An 18,917-nucleotide genomic window follows, 5' to 3' on the forward strand; every position below is an offset into this window, starting at 1 on the left:
CCCCCTTTTCACCTGGTAAACTTCTACTGGTTGATATTTAAGATTCAGCTGAGTCACCAAGTCTTTACGAAAGCCACTTGCCACTCCTACCCCAGGAGGATGAGGAGGTGTCCCTTCTCTGGGTTTCTAGATACTCTATATTATCTTTTATACCACTCTTCATACCCTTAAAATAGATTATCTTTTATCCATCTCCCCTGCTAGACTAAAAATTCCCTTGTTTTATTCATTGTGGGCTTCCACTACACATAGCACCACAGTCATTGTTGAACTCAAGTTCAAGGAAGGCTGGAAGTAAAGCCCACATTAGTACATATGAAAGCTCATGTATAAAAGTTTACTCACGGGCGCCTGAGTGGCTCATCTGGTTAAGCATCCAACTTCCGCTCAGGTCATAATCTCTCAGTTCATAAGTTGGAGCCTGCTTTGGATTCTGTGTCTCCCTCTCTCTCTGCCCCTCCCCCACTCATGGTCTATCTCTCTCTGTTCTCAAAAATAAATAAACATTTTTAAAAAAATTTTTTTAAGTTTACTCAAACTGTATTCCATGAAATACTATTTCCTTGGAGGTAGGATGATATTAAGTTCTATGGCCAAATAAATAGGGAAAAAAACATAATATATCTTCCTCTTAAAGATTATTGAAGATTCACAATATCTTCTAACATATCAAAGTCTTGAAGTCTTTTTAAATTTTGCTATCTGGTTTCCCAAACAGATTGACCATGAGATCATTAATTAATATCCTGTAGAATGAATGGTCTACAGATTTCTTGCAGGGTGGTAAACCAGTTCATCTCATCTTTTTTTTTTCTTTTTTTCTTTTTTTGAGACACTGTTTCCCTCACCCTAGATTGGGATCAGCAAACATTTTCCTTAATGGGTCAGGTAATAAATATTTATAATTCTCTGACCATATGCATCCCTGTTACATATTCTTCTCTGCTAATTTTTCCTGCCCAGCTCTTTAAAGATGCAAAAACCATTCTCTGCTCAGTGAGTGTACACACAAAAAAGGTCAGGTACCAGAAGGCCATAGTTGTCAACATATGCCCTGGATCTACATGGTTATCATGTGAGTTACCACCCCTCTTGAAACAGCTGTTTCAACTAGGAGTGGCTAGATAACCCAAGTTGGAACAATTAGAATCTCTTCCCTAAAAAAATTAAGAGATATCTGATTGGTCTTTTAGAATGAGGAAGGGGTGGGGCACCTGGGTGGTTCAGTCGGTTAAGCATCCAACTTCAACTTAGATCATGATCTCGAGGTCCATGGGTTTGAGCATCTCATTGGGCTCTGTACTGACAGCTCAGAAACTGGAGCCTGCTTCAGATTCTGTGTCTCCCTCTCTTTCTGTCCCTCCCCCACTTGTGCTCTCTCTCAAAAATAAACATTAAATATTATACCATCTCTTAAAAAATAAATATAAAATAAAGTGAAGAGTGGGGAACCTACGAATAATTAGCAATAATTGTGTCCTACAATGTGGCCTGAGAATGGAAAGACAGACTCTATGAGAGATGAGAATGAAGCAACTGAGGAGGAGAGAGAAACAATGAGTACAGAATTGCCGGGGTGTCCTACAGTATCAGGATTTGTGTCCAGTCTTCCCAGTGTTTCATTATATTGCTGACCTTGCATACATACCATGAATATCTCTCCCCAACACCATCCTCAAAATAAATTCTGTTCTTTCATTTAAGGTCTGTAGAGGTGGTTTCTGTCACATGCAACCAAAAGATCAAATAAATACACTTTGAGGAATTAAAGAAAGAAAATAGGCAACAGATTTCAATAGATATTTCTCCAAAGAAGCCATGCAAATAGTTAATAAACTCAAAAAGATGGGGGTGCTTGGGTGGCTCAGACTCCTGATTTCGGCTCAGGCTGTGATTTCAGAGTCATAGGATCAAGCCCCATATGGGACTCCATGCTGAGTGGGAGCCTGCCTAAGACTCTCTCTCTCTCTCTCCCTCTGCCCCGCTTGCCCGCTTGCACATGCACACTCTCTCTCTCAAATTAAAAAATAAAGAGTTTAAAAAAAAAGAAGCTCAATATCATTAGTTGTTAAGGAAATGCAAATCAAAACCAAAATGAGATAATACTTCACAAATACTAGGATGGTTATAGTTTGGAAAAAAATAAAACTCAGAAAATAAGTGTGGGCAAAAATGTTGAAAAACAGGAACCCTCATATAGTGGTACCCTCATATATATGGTAAAATAAAATGTTATGTCACTTTTGAAGAGAGTTTTTCAAAATGTTAAACACAGTTTCCATGAGACTCAGCAATTCCATTCCTAGGAATCAACACAAGAGAAATAAATGTCTGTATAGAGACTTGTACTTAAATTTCTTACTAGCAGCATTATTCATAATAGCCAAAAAATGGAAACAACCCAAATGTTCAATTAACAAATAAGCAAAATGTGGTATATATCTATACAGCTTAATCACATTCAACAATTTTAAAAAAGTAGATTTTTAGGCCAGTGAAAATATTCTGGATGATATTATAATGATGGATATATGTCATTGTACATTTATACAAATCCATACAATGTACCACATCAAAAGTGTACCCAAGGTAAACTATGGACTTTGGGTGATTACGTGTCAATGTAGGTTCATCCTCAGTTAGTAACAAAAGAAACACTCTGGTGAGAAATGTTGATAATGAGGAGGTTATGCATGTGTAGGGGCAGGAGGTATATGGGAAATCTCTGTCTTCCTCTCAATTATGTTGTGAAACTGTTCTTAAAACTTTAAGTTTTAAATTTAGTTTTAAGTTTTAAATTAAATTAATTAATTTAAATTTAAATTTAATTTAATTAAGTTTTAAATTAAGTTTTTAAAAATATATATTTTTGGAATGCCTGGATGGTTCACTCGGTTGAGCAGCCAGCTTCGGCTCAGGTCACGATCTCAGCATTCATGAGTTCAAGCCCCTCATTGGGCTCCATGCTGATAGCTCAGAGCCTGCTTCAGATTCTGTGTCTCCTTCTCTGCCCCACCCCCACTCACGCTTTGTCTCTCCCTCAAAAAAAAAATAAATAAATAAGCATTGAAATATATATTGTTGATTAACAGGAGATAATACATTCTTCATGATTCCATTTTTACAATGTTCAAAAACTGTATAAACTAATTTATGGTATTACTAAGGATATTGATTTCTTATAAGGAAAGGACAAAGTTGGGAATGGGACATGAAGAGACTGCTGTGTTACCAGCAATGTTCTATTTCTTGATGTGTGATGGTTTCATGGAAGTGTTTACTGTAAAAAAATTCTATTGTGTTAAAATATGTGCACTTTTTCGGGCACCTGGGTGGCTCAATTGGTTAAGTGTCTGACTAGGCTTAGGTCACCATCATGGTTTGTGGGTTCAAGTGCTGCATCAGGCTCTGTATTGACAGCTCAGAGCCTAGAGCCTGCTTCAGATTCTGTGTCTCCTTCTCTCTGTCCCTCCCCTGCTCACAGTCTGTCACTCAAAAATAAATAAAATGTTAAAAAAAATTTAATATGCACACTTTTCCATATGTAGGTTGTACTTTTCAATTTAAACTTATTTTAAAAATAAAGAAAGAAACAAAGTACTGACACCTGCTACAATACACATGAACTTAAAAAATTAAGTTTTAGGGGTGCCTGGATGGCTCAGTCAATCAAAGCATATGACTCTTCATTTCAGCTCAGTTCATGATCTCACAGTTTGTGAGACAGAGCCCCATGTCAGGCCCTGTGCTTGGGATTCTTTCTCTCCCCTCTCTCTGTCCCTTCCCCATGTGCATGTATATTCTTTTTCTCTCAAAAAATAAATAAATAAACATTAAAAAATTAAGTTTTATAAAAATATATACTAACTGAAAGAAGCAAAACATAAAACATCACATATTATTTGATTCCATTTATATGAAATGTCTTGAAAAGTTAAATCTATGGAGACAGAAAGCAAATTAGTGCCTGCCTAACCCTAGGGGTGGGAATGGGCATGACATTTCTGTTTGGAGGATGGAAATGTTCTAAAATTAGGTTGTGGTAATAGTTGCATAACTTTGAGAATATACTAAAAAAATGGAATTTTACATTTCAAATGGCATAGTTTAATGACATGCTAATTATATTTCAATAAAGATGTGAAAAAATGTAGTTGAAATGGGCAAATGTTTTGAAAACCACAACTTACTGAAAACAATAAAAAAAGAAATAAAAATCTGAGTGAAATTAAGTATCAATGAAATTGCATCTTTAATTAAAATCATCCTACAAAGAAAAGTTCAATTCAAACAGCTTCAGTGGTGAATTCTTCTGAAAATTTAAGGAAAAAAACATAAACCAGTATCACAAAAACAAACAAAACCTCTCCCACAGAATAGAAAAGAAGAGAGAATAGATTCAATTCATTGCATAACCTCAGAGTTTCCTTCTACTCCTACATTACTAAGAGTTCATGAAGAATTGTTAAATTTTATCAACTTTTTTCCCTGTATCTATTGAAATGATTATATGGGTTTTCTCCTTTATATACAAAAGATAATATATTATGATCAACGATAATTTATGGCAGGAATGTAATCTTGGAATAGGCATAAAAGCATATGTAATAAAAGATTGTTAAATTAGACTTTACTAAAATTAAATATTTCTAAATCTAAAAGACAAGAAATAACAAGTGTTGCTGAGAATGTAGAGAAAAAGGAATTCTTGTGTACTGTTGGTTGGAATGCAGCCACTATGGAAAACAGTATGAAGTTTCTTCAAAATATTAAAAAATTGGCCTACCATGTGATTCAGCAATCCCACTTTTGAGGATTTAACTGTAGAAAACAAAAACATTAACTAAAAAAGATACTGCACCCTCACATTCGTTGCAACATTATTTACAATAGCCACGATATGGAAACAACCTAAATGTCCATAAGTAGATTAATTGATAAAAAATTGTGATTATAGAGGCACTTGGGTGGCTCAGTCAGCTGAGTGTCTGACTCTTGGTTTCAACTGGGGTCATGACCTTACAGTTCATGGTTTTGAGCCCAGTGTCAGGCTCTGTGCTGACAGGTTGGAGACTGTTTGGTATTCTCTCCCTCTCTCTTTGCTCCTCTCCTGCTTGTGCGCACCTGCTCTCTCCTCTCTCTCTCTCTCTCTCTCTCAAATAAATAAATAAATAAACTTTAAAAAAAAGAAATTATGATTACATATTCAGCTGAATCTTATTCAGCCATGAAAAAGACTGGCATCTTACCATCTGTGATAATATGGATGGATCTTGAGGTCATCGTGCTAAGTGAAACAGAGAGAAAGACAAACACGAAATGATATCATTAAATGTGGAATCTATATGTAAAAAGTAAATTTCAAAAAAGCTCATGGATTCAGAGAACAAACTGAAGGTTGCAGGAGGAGGAGGCAGTGTTGGAGGATGGTGAAATGGGTGAAGAGGTCAAAAGGTACAAACTTCCAATAATAAAATAAATAACTCATGGGGCTGTCATGCACAGTATGGTGCATGACTATACTCAATAATACTGTATTGCATAGATTAAAGTTGCTAAGAGAGTAAAACTCATCTCAAGAAAAAATATCTAACTATGTAAAGTGGTGGATGTTAACTAGATTTTTTGTCATGGTCATTTCACAATATATGCAAATAGCAAATCATTTTGTTATAATCTGAAATTAATATGTTATATCACCAATTATGCCTCAATTTTCAAACAAACTTTAAAAAATGAAAATATATACAAGGGAGGAAAATCAACCCTAATGAAAACCAGTGTACCTTCATTAATAGCAAACATATACATTTTAAATTTTAGAAAATTGCCAGAAATAGTTACTGCGTAATAACAAAAGTTTCAATTAATCAAGAAGGTATCATAATCTCAATACCATCGAACATGACAGATCCAAAATATATAAGGCAAGAACTAACCGTACTGCAAAAGGATAAATATACCATTGTGCTGAGCAATTTTAACCTGGCAAATGCTATCTTGGCTCATGATCAAGGTTAAACTCACCCATGGTAGGTCATGTTCATATAATGTACTGCTAGTGTGCTAGATGAGAAAGGCACTTTACCTTTGTGGCTTTCCCCACTAAGCCTGTAACTCCCATCTAACTATGACCAAAACACCAGACAATCCCAAATTGAGAGACATTCTACAAAATATCAGAATAGTACTCCTCAGAATTCTCAAAGTCATCCCAAACATGGAAAGACTAAGAAATTGTCACGGAACAGGGGATACTAGAAGACAAGATAATTAAATGCAGTGTGGTATCCCGAACTGAATTCTAAAACCAAAAAAGGACATTAGTGTTATATGTTATATATTAATTACATATGAGAAAAATGAGCGATATTCAAAGAAAATTTGGAGCTTAGTTAATTGTAATGTGTTAACATTGGTTTGGTAGTTGCGATAAATGTGCAGTGGTCATATAAGATATTAACCATAGGGGAAACTGTGATAGATAGGCAGGAGCTCCCTGTAACATCTCTGCAACTTTTTTGTATATCTAAAGCTATTCTAAAATCAAAGTTTATTTAAAAAAAAAAAAGATCTCTGTTCACCAAAAGATATCTCTAAGAGAAGGGAAAGACAAAGCAATGACTGGGAGAAAGTATTTGTAATAAAGACATTAATAAAGAACACAATTCTTAAAAATAAAAAAGTACATACACATATACATATAAACAAGTAAAAACCTTGGATTACAAATAACTTCTTCTGTGGGAGTTCTGCAAGGGAAGCAAACATTTCTAATAAATTTTGACCTGATAAATGAGTGATGTCTTGAAATACAAGTGATGTCTTGCAATACAAGTAGTATGTGACACCGAACATCACATAATAACAACTGAGCAAATGGTTCTTGAAATTTGCTTTGACATATGAGCGCTTTGGATTACGAGCATGTTTCCAGAATTAATGAGGCTCCCAAACTAAGGTTTCACTCTAGATATATATAAAACATCCAGTGGTGTACCAAGGACAGGGCAGTAGTAAAGTATACCCTGAAGAAACTTGAAGTGTGATCCATAGACCTAAAGTAACCTGAGATCCTTTCAGAGTCTATGGGGTGAAAATATTTTAATAATAATATAAATCACTATTTGCATTCTCATTATGTTGACTATGTGCACTGATGGTCCAGAAACAATGATGAGCAAAATTGCTTTCTCCTCAGCAAGGCAGTAGTACAAATTGCACTCATACACATTGTACTCTTCACCACTAGACATTCACAGTTAACAATAACAAAAACCTAGTTTTACTTCAGAACATCCCTAATAAAAACAGTAAACAATGTATTAAATCTCAACGTTGAGCACCCATCTTTTTTGAGTAATGAAATGAAATATAAAGCACTCTCCTGTCCTAAGGAAGAGCACTTCTGTAATTGTTTCAGATGTGAGCTGATCTAGCCATTTCTTCTATGGAACACCATTTTGAGTTGAAAAGTAACTGATAGACTGTGATTATTCAGACCTGGTTATTCACTAGGCACTATCTGAAAAATGAACAAAGTAAGCCTAGCATTATCAAAGAAAACAACTTAAATATTCATTACCTAAAATCTGAGCTTTCAAACCAAAACTGAATGTTGGAAATCTGTACCTGCTACTGTGAGTTTGGAAGCTTCCATGAGCATACAGACTCTTCTGATAAGATCAGTGGTGCTATTAACAAACGTGACGGTTTTGCTATTGTAAAAGAAATGCACCAACATTTAGAAAAACTGCATTAATTCAGGGAAATAATATTTTCCAAATCACTAGTGACTAATGCTACAAAATCATGCATGAAAAAAAAGATTCATTTGGAAGGTAAGACAGGCCAACAGACTATAATGTAACAGAGTATGAAAAGTTCATTTATGTGGTTTCAGAATGCATTTTAACTAACCTGTAAAAAACTATTTCTTGTCAAGTTTTGGTGTTGCATCAAAGAAGAATATCTACTGGGCACCTACGAGGCACCTACGAGGCTCAGTAGGTTAAGTGTCTGACTTCAGCTCTGGTCATGATCTCATGGTTTGTGGGTTCAAGCCCCACATCGGGTTCTGTGCTGACAGCTCAGAGCCTAGAACCTGCTTTGGATTCTGTGACTCCCTCCCTTTCTGCCCCTCCCCAATTCGCACTCTGTCTCTCTCCCTGTCTCTCTCTCTCAAAAATAAATAAACATTAAAAATTTTTTTGATGCTGATGCATAGGAGCACATGTACCCCAATGTTCACAGCAGCACTCTCCACAATAGCTAAAACATGGAAAGAGCCTAAGTGTCCATCAACAGATGAATGGATCAAGAAGATGTGGTTTATCTATACCATGGAATACTACATGGCAATGAGAAACAATGAAATCTGGCCATGTGTAGCCACATGGATGGACCTTGAGGGTGTTATGCTGAGCGAAATAAGTCAGGCAGAGAAGGACAAATATCATATGTTTGCACGTATAGGAGGATTAGGAGGAACTTGACGGAGGAACAAGGGGGAGAAGAAGGGCGGAAATGGTGGGGGAAAGGGAGAGAAGCAAACCATGAGAGACTCTTGAATGCTGACAAAAACTGAGGACTGATGGATGTGGGGGGAGGGGGGATGGGCATGGAGGAGGACACTTGTGGGGATGAGCACTGAGTGTTATGTGGAAACTAATTTGACAATAAACTATTAAAAAAAAAAATTTTTTTGAAAAGAATATCTACAATTATTTAAATAGGCTATTAAAATACCCTGTCTTCTCCCACTACCTATCATGTAAGGCCAGATTCTTTAACTAGAATAACATATTACAACAAAGTAGATGCAGAAGCACATATGAGACTCCAGTGGCATAAATGTAAAAGGACATCCTTCTTACCATGACATACTGTTTTGTTTTGGAAAATTAATTATTTTTTATAAATTTATATTGTGTATGTTAATACACAGTGGAATGTGTATCTTTAAGATGGAAATTTAGTTTAAAAATAAATATTTAAATTTTTGTTCAGTTTTAATTTCTAATAAAGTGGCTATCAGTACATATAACTCATATAAACAAAAGCAAAGAACTCAGTAATTTGTAAGAATGCAGTAACATCTTGAGAACAAAAAGATTTTTTTTCCCCTAAGACCAAAAAGTTTGAGCACTACTATTCTGATGGACTGCAGCGACTATGTTGAATTTTAGTAATATGTGTATCAAATTAGCACACCTTTGTTACTTTTTCTTTTTTCTGTAATAGCATTTTATTTTCTGTGGAAGCTAATTCAAAGAACTTCACTTCTATAATTAGCTACCTACACACAGACCCGGCTACGTGCATTCATTTAGAGAGTAAATTCTTAACAATTCAGAATCATTCAAACTTCCTTCATGGATGGTTCCACCTCTGTGGAAACACTTAGTTCTTTTTTTTTTTTTTTTTTAATTTTAGTAAATAGGCTTCATGCCCAGCATGGAGCCCAATGAGAGATTTGAACTCATGACCCTGTGATCAAGACCTGAGCTTAGATCTGGAGTTGGACACTTAACTGACTGAGCCATCCAGGCATCCCCATATTCCTACACTTAAACAGTAGTTTCTAGGGGTGCCTCGGCAGCTCAGCCAGTTACATGTCCAACTCTGGATTTCAGCTCAGGTCATGATCTCACGGTTTGTGAGATCAAGCCTGGCTTAAGGCCCCATCCCAAGCCTGCTCAGGATTCTGTCTCTCCCTCCCTTTCTGCTCCTTCCCTGCTCATGCTTGCTTTCTCTCTCAAAAATAAATAAACAAATATTAAAAAAAGAAACAGTGGATTCCAAATAATACAATATAGCAGTGATCATAAACAAGGTAAATAAGATAAAGATAATAAAGATAATAAATAATTATATATATTATACAATATAGCGGTGATCATAATAAAGATAAATAAGATCTCAAGTTCCTTCAATTCTGCAATTCTATGTGTCCATTTGGAGCTTTTTTTGTGTTTAAAATTTAACACAATGAAACAGTGTAAACTGTGAAGTATAATTTTTTTGCTAAGGGTGACTTTGAATTCATAACTGAAATATTTTACTAAATTTTAAATATCCATAGAACTGAAATGTATTCTTTTTAAATTCGTCATTGTTTTTTAACCCGAAGAACAAATCAAGAAAATAATTAGTTTTACTTATTGCATTATTGTAGTTGAAAATAATTTTGTCATATTATGAAGACAAATAACGTTCATCAGGTTTTGTATATACAGTAGGTAATCACTGCCAACACCACTCTAAACGATGACACGTTGGATATTGTCCTCCCAAGTTCAGAATCAAGGGCTTGTTTTTAAAGGATGCCCATAGTATCTGTATTCATATGTCCTCTTTTGTGGCTGATTTTTAATTCCACTAAAAATTATGACTAAAATTCATCAATGTTGGTGGATGTATCAGGAGTTCAATTTCTTCAATCTTCTCAATACAGTGTCATTTTTCACAATATTGCTCATGTCAACTCTTACGTGAAGCACTCTCAATTCCTCATGTGATAGGAACTCTTCTGTGATCTCACAGCCTCTTGTCACTATGCAACTCAATGATAGCACTTATCACATTGAAGTTAATCTATCATCGCTTTTGAGCTAGAGAGCTGGGGAACTTGACTTCTAGCCCACGGCCTGACATATAATAGAATTGTATATATTGTATTGGTCAGGAGATATATAGCTAGAGACGCAGGAAATCTTATAGTGTAGTTCTAGTCTGAGTCTAGAAACCTAGGAAGGACCAGGATAGCTAATGCTATAGTTCTAGTCCAAATGTCACCAAGGTTAAACACAGGAAGACCCGATGGTTCAAATTAATCCAAAGGCAGGAAAAAAAACTGATGCCCCAGCAGTCAGACAGGAGGAGTTCTTTCTTACTCAGCCTTTTTGTTCTATTCAGGCCTTCAACTGATTGGATGAGGTCCAACCACATTAGTGAAAGTAATCTGCTTTACTCAATATACCAATTCAAATGTCAAACTCATCCAAAAACACTGTCACAGAAATATCCAGAATACTGTTTATTTTGGGTTATCTGAGTTCCCTGAGTCCCAGTCAAGTTGTAGAAAATTAGCCACTACGTTTATCAATGTTTCTCTGTCTGCATTGGTCTTTGCCATCAATAACTTAGGGGACGAATAAACATGTAATGATCATATTTGTAAAGCAAAACCAAATAGGGCTAATGAGGGGTATATAGGTACATAGAGTACGTAGGATGCAAGTTTTACTTCATCTAAGAGTTAACTTCTACTGAGGGAGCAAAGGATGAGTAAGATTCTGATAGGAGGAGACTTATGTAGTGAGGGCAAGATCTTACAGACAATAAGCAGCTTCAACCAGAAGGCTCTTCTACAGTTGGGATTCAGATCACATTTGTAAGGCAATCTTTGGCTAATGAAGTTTCCTGTGACAGGTGTTCAGATAACTAAACACACAGGGTGCTCCCCGACCTGGGGTAAATCCAAGGAATTTTCCAGTACTCGAGCAACCACTCTTGTCATCCTCAAGGATCAGCCTTGGCTCTGCGTTAGTTACCATGGAGACCATCTAACTCTCATGCTTTCCTTAGTGATGCCCAAGAAAACTCGGGCTGCTATCTATTCAGAAAAAAATTCTAATATATGACTTTACACCAAAATAGATGATTAAGTCCTTGGTAGAAAACAAGAGCAATGGTGTTTATGTAAGAATGTGAAGGCCAGAGTTCTCTGAAAATGCAAATCTTGGTAAGTAACTGTTTACATTGTATTTAGCTTTTCTGATTTCTAAGTGAAACATGTTTATTTTAGAAAAATTGAGTGGTGCCTAGGTGGCTCAGTTAGTTAAGCTCAGATATGATCTAACAGTTCATGAGTTTGAGTCCCACATTAGGCTCTCAGCTATCAGCACAGAGCCCACTTTAGCTTCTCTGTCTACCTTCTCACTCTGCCTCTCTCCCACCTCCTGCACTCTCTCCATTTCTTGAAAATAAATATACATTTTAAAAAATGATTAAAATTGAGTGGCTCAGTTGTTTAAGCATCTGACTCTTGGCTTTTGGCCAAGGTCATGATCTTTCAGTTTCATGAAATCAGGCTGCATGTTGGGCTCTGCACTGGCAGCACAGAGCCTGCTTGGGTTTCTCTCTCCCTCTCTCTCTGCCCGTTTCTGACTCATGCTCTCTGCTCTCTCAAGATAAATAAATAAACTTAAAAAAATAAATGGCTAAAAGAAAGAGGAAACTTAAAATCGCCCATAATCAATTTTCCCCTTTTATGGTGGGAAAGAGTATAAGACAACACCTGCAAGCCGTTTTCTCCTCCCCTCCAATCTCACCAACCCCATCCCTGAGATAACCATGTTCATCAACTTATTCCTTAGCCGCCCTTCCAAGTTCTCTCTTATCTATTTATTGATTCAGCAAAAAATTTATTGAATCGGCACTTTGAGTCAAACTCTATTCTAAATGTAGCTGTTCCACTGCTAAATAAATCTGATAAGATTTCTATTCTCATGGGTTACACTGTAGTGGGAGAAGACCTGTAATATGCCAGTAAAGAAATGAATACACAGAAAAATACTATCTGGCAATAAACGTTATACCAAAAATAAGATGACAACATTTTATCTGAGACTAAATTGTGGAGTTAAAATCAGCCCAGTGAAGACTGAGGAAAGGTACAGCAAGTATGGAGAAGAGGAGGTGAAAAGGTCATGAGGTCAATACAGAAAGAGAGCCAGTGCGGCTCTACAGCATGGTGGGAATGGGGGGAAAGAGTTATGAGGTTGGAGGGGTGAGTCTGACACTTGACAGAGAGCTTTGGGGGAGGACAGTGTCAAGAGAGTCTGGCCTTTAAGTGCAACAGGAAGCCACTGAGGAGTTTTACCAAGGAAGTGATAAGCTCTAATCTATGTTTTTGGCTTTACTGAAGGGAATATATTTAGAGCTGAGATTCTCAGCTTGAGGTCCAGAGACACTCCCAAGAAGTCCATAGATAGAATTCAAGGGGTTCATTACCTTGAAAGGGAGAAAAACTACCTGGCCCAGGCCCTTAGAGAAGTAAAACTCTCAAAATTATTCTATTCTCTTTATTCTCCAGTTCCTCTCCCTGAAACATCGAAATCATCCTCTCTGGTTTCCCCAGTGCCATAGTGGCAGGATCTCAATTTGACAGGAAGTCTCTTCTTTTTTTCTGTTTTTTCTCTTATGGAAGGGTTTAAATCTAAACACCAGAGGCCTACTAACTTAAAAGGTTTAGATTCAAAGACAAAGCTAACCTTACATGAAGTGATCAGATTAAGAGTGACTTTGGGTCGAGGCAAAAGAATCTTCACAACTTGAACTCAATACTTCCATAACCCACCCCAGCTCATCTCAGATTCTGGTTCCCTGCTGCTAATTGCAAAAGGGAAGCAAACATAAAAAATACCTTGTAAGAGGACAGGAAAATGGGGCGTGGGAAGCACACTTGTAAAGAAAAAATAAAATGCTTCTTGAAACTGTTTGCTTAGCAATATTTCCCTAACACAGGCACTAGTTAAAAACACAAATACCTGTGCTCCACCCCAGACATTTTGACTCAGAGTTTCCAAAGGTGGGGCCCAACAATCACTTCTGGTGATTATAATGATCAATCTGTTTGGAAAACACTATAAATATCTGTGAAGAAAAATCTGGAACATTTGATTAGCAGGTTCAGACTGAAGCACAATCTTACTTTTTCAAGCCCTCTTATAAATGGTTTTTGGCTTAAATAATTGTGGGCATTTTCATTGGCAGGTTATTAGAAGGGTGACTGACTAGCATATTAATAAACTAAACAGTTGATATTTGATAAAACCACTGAGATTACTGACATTGAAAAAGAGAATGACTGAATTTATCTTCCATTGTACCCTTCAAGATGTAAAATTACTTCTTTTCATGCGGCCAGAACAAGCGGACTCCAGTTAATGTGGATGAGGACTATACAATTTATTAAATGATACTTGGAAGCTCTCATAAAAGTGATTAATCTGTGTGCACTCAGAACTCTGAGGATAGTCATTTTTCAGATAGTCTATTGTTCCTACACTCAGAGAACGAACCTCAGTGTGTCTGAGTTTTGTAGGAGGAAGGGCTGTTTTTCAAAAGAATCACAGAATATTGCACTTGGTGATCTCATGTAGTCTCAAGGCTGTCAATGCTTTCTATACATTGCTACCTCCAGATTCCTATCTCTGACCTTTGCCTGCCCCCAAACTTTGGGTTCTTAGACCCAGCTATTTACCTGACATCTCTACTTTAATATGTATCTAAAACCTCCCAAGACTACAAGGCTTCTGCTATTTTCCTGCATCCCTCATTCTTTTCTGTCTCAGTTAATAAAAACTCTGCTTTTCCAGATGCTTAGTCATTCTTGAGTCTTCTTTCTCTCCCACTCCATATCCACATCCATGAACCAATTCTTTCTGCTTTCCCTTAAGAATGTATTTAGAACGCATCCATTTGTCAACACCTTCATCATAACCACCCCAAATGTCCCCTGGATAAGTGCAGGAGCCTTCTAACTAGTCACCATTTCTTCTCTCTATTTGCTCCTCTTCTGATGAAGGAGTGTAGGGCAAGCTGAGAGTAAAACATAGGCTGGCACATCCCCTCCCCAGGTGGAATGTGTGTGATATTCTCAGACACTTCTGGCTATCCAAGAACAGGGTTTAAGTGCTTGCCATGGTAATGAGGGAAACTAAGGCAAATGAAAAATTAAATTCGCTTACTGCCTACAGCCCACTTACAAGTCCTTGAAACCAGCAGAGAAAACTCCCTCTAGGTGCTCAGCTGCCTGGATAATGATACTTTGGTAGGGGCAAAAGGGAATATTGGCTTAATATTATCCCAACCTCTAGGATCCCATAAGTCTATTTCCTTTATCTCAACTGCCCCAAGATACATGCTGACAATCATACTCCAAGCTTATGCCCCCCTGACATATATCTGAAGGGTCTCATGACTGAGGCTTAATTAAATCGTAATAAATGGTGCATCCTTAACAGCAGCTAGCCCCTCAAGGTCCTGGAAACCTTGCTTCTGAAATTCCTTAGAGACTTTATCCCTGCCCCCCTCCCAACCTGAGAGTATATAATGAGTTGTCTGTCATGACCCCAGTGCAGCTCTTCCTGCCCATGGGTCCTATCCCCATGCTTTAGTAAAATTACCTTTTTGCACCAAAGATGTCTTCGAGAATTCTTTCTTGGTCATTGGCTCTGGACCACCATCACTCCAAAACTTCATCATCTTCCATCTACTGTTCACACAACAGCTAAAGAGTTCTTTTTTGTTTCTTTCATTTTTATTATGGAAAGTTTTAAACAAACACAAAAGAGGAAGAATAGCATAACAAAACCCTGTACTTACTCATCATTCAACTTCAACAATTAATTATGAATGCATGGTCATCCTTGTTTCATCTGTGTCCCAACCACTTTCTCTCCACTGCGATAGAGTCTTGTTCAAACCTTCCAATGACTTCCTATTTCATTCAAAAGAAAATCCAAAATCACTTTGGTGGCATACAGGTAGCATACTTGATCTCCCTCATCTCTCTGCTTTTGGGGAGGAAGAATTTACTCTTGTATTCAAGGTCCTTCTAGCTGGACTAAGAATCAAATTGATATGAGACAGTTTAACAGGAGAAAATAAAATTTAATAGCATATGTACAGGGAATCCACATAGATGTGGAAATTCCAAAGACAGGCAACGTGAAGAGTATGTGAATAAGAAGAGGGGTAGGGGTCTGAGGATACAAAAGGGAAACAGATCATCAGCAGGAAGGTGAGAGGAGATGTTTGGAGAACAAAGGTTGCCCTATTATGTAGATAAGTTACTTAGGTAAAAATGAATCGCTGCTTATAGCTCCATTCCTGGCACAAGAAGGCAGTTAAGGGTGAGGCAAAGAGCTTTCTCTGAATCTACTGAGCTTGGATTGCTTTTAATTTAAAATAATGGTCATGCCAAAGCAGCCAACTTGGAAAAGCCTGCCACTGGCTCCCTCACATGAGTGAATGTACCTTCCAGTGAGTAAACATGTAGAGCTGATACTGAAAGTCGAGGCACATCCCTAACTAATTTTGAAGTACAACAGTGGTTTTAGGGAAAAAAAAAAGTTATTAGAGTTAATATTTTTAATAAAATGTGCATAATGTGAGGATTTCAACAAAGTACATGGCAGATAGTATTAATACTATGTTGACAAAATGGCAAAGTATGGCTTGTATTGAGGTACAGAGCAGGGCATGTATAACTCCTTGAGCAAATACACCTAAAGAATACTCACTCAATTAGTGTTGACAGTTGGTTAACACAAACACTTCCTATGGGTTAGTCACCAGACTAAATGCTTTACCTGCCTTAATACCATTTAATCCTTGTTGCAGCTGTATGGGAATATTATTACTCTCCATTTTATCAATGAGAAAGTGGAAGCACATATTAGTTAAATGACTTCCACACTCATGCATCTAGTAATCATGGAGACAGGACTTGGACTCTAGCAGATTTCATATAGATGCATTCATGTGTCACCGCCAGGTATCCTGCTTCAACAGTAATCTGACTGGAGTACTCCATCCTTATATACTATCAATTTTTGTTAGTAATTGGGATGACGATATAGATGGTGTGCTGATCAAATTTACACATAATCTCAGGAAGGGAGGAGAAGCTATGATATTAGAGGTCAGAGTCAGGATTCAAGATTATGTCAACAGGTTTGTTTGGTGCTAGAACAGATAACAACTGATGTTTGCAGTTTAATGCACAGTTTCTCAACCTTAGTGCTATTAACATTTTGGGCCAGATAATTCTTTGTTGTGAGGAGCTGCCCTGTGCATTGTAAGGAGTTTAGCAGCATCACTAAGCCCCTACCAGCTAGGTGCTAGTAACAGCCTTCAGTTATAACACCCAAAAATATCTCCACACATGGCCAAATGTCACCCCAGGGGAGCAAAATTGCCCCCAGGTGAGAATGACTGACTTAGTCTTTTGCCACAACTGTTTTTATTAATTCTCATAATTCCAGTAAGAGGCAAGTATAGTTGACATTGACACGAAAGCTATCTGACTCAGGGTGCCACACTCTCAACAAGATGAAGTTAAGGAGAGATGATGCATATCTGCACTTAGAGCCAAACAACAAGGAAAACATAAGCCATGATGGAAGAAGTATGAAAGTTAGCACACATGGAAGAAAACCTGTTTTTAGATGAGTAAGGACTAAATAATCGTAGCAAACATTTGTTAATGGTTTGTGCTTTTTTAGATTCTAATGTGTGCTACGTACACAGCACATTTTATTCTTACAGTAAGTACCATGAGACAGTATTGTTATTCCTATTTTATTTTTATTTTTATTTTTATTATTATTATTATTATTATTTTTATTTTTATTTCTAGGAGAGAGAGAGAGAGAGAGACAGCGTGAGCAGGGGAGGGTCAGAGAGAGAGGGAGTCACAGACTCTGAAACAGGCTCCAGGCTCTGAGCGGGCAGTCAGCACAGAGCCCGACGCAGGGTTCAAAACCACGAACCGCGAGATCATGACCTAAGCGAAAGTCAGACGCTTAACCGACTAAGCCACCCAGGCACCCCTTGTTATTCCTATTTTAGTGTAGGAGAACGGTGAAGTTTGAAGAAGTAGCAAAACACACAGTGACAGAGGTAAAATGACGGTGCCATTATTTGAATTCAAGTAATCTAATGCTAGAGTCAGTGCTTTTTAACTATTAAATAACACACACACACACACACACACACACACACACACAGCAATCATCACCGTAATGTGGCTAGGAGAAAAATTTTAGGGTGTATTAAATAGATGTCCAAAACAAGAGAGAGTAGAGTCCTCTCCTGCTCTGGTGACTAGGACGTACCTAACTCACAGATGCCAGCTGGGATGGCACAGGTTCTGAAGAACCTGGTCAGACAGGTCTGAATCTCTAGTCTGCATCTCAAGGAAGGCGGAAACCTTCCTGTAGATTCTACTGTCTCTGGGCTTCTGTAGTGCATAGTTTGCTTTCTGCACTACCTCAACCCAGAGGAGAAGTGCCGTCCCTTTCTTAAGGTCACAAATCACAACAACCTGACCCACAGATTTCCAGGGTATAGTAAATGTCATTTAAGACTGTTACAGAGTAAACAAGTCCCCAGAATTGCCTATTCTGTGCTGAAATTCCTACAGGCAGGAAACACCAAGACTTTGCCTGGGGTATGCTTTGTTAAAAACAAACAAACACACAAACACACAAACCAGGTCCAAATGAATTTCCTGCCCCCTGGACAGCATACCAAGACTTAACTAGGGGAATGTGACCTTAGCAAGTCAATCCGGAATTTCCTGCTCAGCACCAGTGAGGTAATTTGTGTAATAGACCCCCGCCCTCTCTCCTAAAGGTGACCTTGTCTGAAATAATCCTTTCTTTTCTTTTACTAATAACTTCCTTGTCCCACCCAGTTTCTGCCTATAAAAGTCTTCCATTTTGTACAGCTCCTCCTTTCTGCTTGCTAGATGAAATACTGCTTAATTCCTAAATCGGTGAATAAACCCAATAAAATCTTCACATTTCCTCAGTAGTTGAATTTTTTTTTAACACCTTCCTCTCTCTGCTCTCATTCTCCTCCTCTTCCTTCTGATCTACAAATAATTCTTCCTTTATCATGGTGAGCAATCTGCTCTTCCCTAGGTACAAGGATCTTTTGTTTTTCAAATAGAAAGTTTAAGTCTTTGTTATATTTGGAATTTCTTATTTGTTTGTTCATTTGCTTTGGTGGCTTGACAAGTAGTTCTCAGGCAAAGGCTACTTTGTCCCCAGGAGATATTTTTAAATAATTTTGTTTGTCACAACCGGTGATGAGGGTGGGGGTGGGGGCTGTAACTGTCA

General features: G+C 37.4%; 1 long non-coding RNA gene across 1 annotated transcript in view; it reads right to left on the reverse strand.

Annotated features, from left to right (window-relative positions):
- The window catches only part of LOC144236502 (uncharacterized), a 56,499-nt gene extending 38,484 nt beyond the window's left edge, over nt 1–18,015 (reverse strand). The window contains exons 1-2 of the long non-coding RNA XR_013336577.1: nt 17,910–18,015; nt 15,394–15,508 (exon numbers count right to left, since the gene is read on the reverse strand). This is a non-coding gene — a long non-coding RNA (uncharacterized LOC144236502). The remainder of the gene's footprint in view (nt 1–15,393; nt 15,509–17,909) is intronic.
- Nucleotides 18,016–18,917: the final 902 nt, after the last annotated feature.

Source organism: Crocuta crocuta, unplaced genomic scaffold (genome assembly GCF_008692635.1).
Source record: "Crocuta crocuta isolate KB4526 unplaced genomic scaffold, BGI_CrCroc_1.0 scaffold46, whole genome shotgun sequence".
Lineage (NCBI taxonomy): Eukaryota > Metazoa > Chordata > Mammalia > Carnivora > Hyaenidae > Crocuta > Crocuta crocuta.